Below are 883 nucleotides of genomic sequence, written 5' to 3' on the forward strand. Positions count from 1 at the left end.
GGGGAGCGAGAGGCGGCCGCCCCCTGCCGCGGCCCGCGCGCCTGGCGGCAGTCGCACTTACACAATGGCGGATGGAGCCACAGAGTGGGGAGCGCAGGCTGCGGGAGCTACGGCGATCAACCGCTCGGCGCGCGGCTAAGGAGCCTCGGCGCGCGGTCCTCGCTCGCAGGTTTTAGCCCCCGGGACGCGAGGTGGCCCCGCCCGCTTCCGGGAGCCGGAGGCAAGTGGGAGCCGCGCCCCGTGCTCTGTGTCCGGCACCACCCGCCTCAAGTCTCCAATGCTGCGTTCTCTGGGCTGGTTCTGCTAGCTGTAGCGTTGCTGCCGGGCCCTCTGCACTCAGTCAGCTTTAGCAAGGAGGCCACCATTTGCTCCAAATTAAGTGGCGAATTCCCCATCACCCATGCTTGACCTGGCTTCCGAGCCAAACAAAACTACACAGTGCTGCTTACCGGTGTCCTCCCTGAGCTGTCAGGTTAAAAGCTTTCCTTCCTGGCTGGGTGCGGTGGCTCACGCCTGTAATCCCAGCACTTTGGGAGGCCGAGGCGGACGGATCACAAGTTCAGGAGTTCCAGACCAGCCTGGCCAGCATGGTGAAACCTCGTCTCTACTAAAAATACAAAAAATTAGCTGGGCATGGTGGCGCTCGCCTGTAATCCCAGCTACTCGAGAGGCCGAGGCAGGAGAATCGCTTGAACCCGGGAGGCGGCGGTTGCAGTGAGCCGAGATCACACCACTGTACTCCAGCCTGGGCAACAGCGTGAGACTCCATCTCAAAAAACAACAACAACAAAACTTTATTTATTTAGGGAACACTCCGTTAAGAGCTTTCCTTCCTTTGCTTTGTGGAAACAGAATTTTTTTTTTGTTGGAAGAAACTTCAAGA

At 58.9% G+C, this 883-nt stretch overlaps 1 protein-coding gene across 2 annotated transcripts in view; it reads right to left on the minus strand.

Moving 5' to 3' along the window:
* TPK1 (thiamin pyrophosphokinase 1) overlaps positions 1–146 on the minus strand; it is a 401,888-nt gene extending 401,742 nt beyond the window's left edge. Inside the window, exon 1 of one of the 2 annotated variants that reach the window (XM_011941409.1) lies at positions 62–146. The gene's annotated coding sequence lies outside the window, so the exon portion shown is untranslated. The remainder of the gene's footprint in view (positions 1–61) is intronic. The other variant, XM_011941410.1, reaches the window with a different exon arrangement.
* Positions 147–883: the final 737 nt, after the last annotated feature.

The sequence above is a fragment of the Colobus angolensis genome, unplaced genomic scaffold, assembly GCF_000951035.1.
Source record: "Colobus angolensis palliatus isolate OR3802 unplaced genomic scaffold, Cang.pa_1.0 Scaffold2, whole genome shotgun sequence".
Taxonomy (NCBI): domain Eukaryota; kingdom Metazoa; phylum Chordata; class Mammalia; order Primates; family Cercopithecidae; genus Colobus; species Colobus angolensis.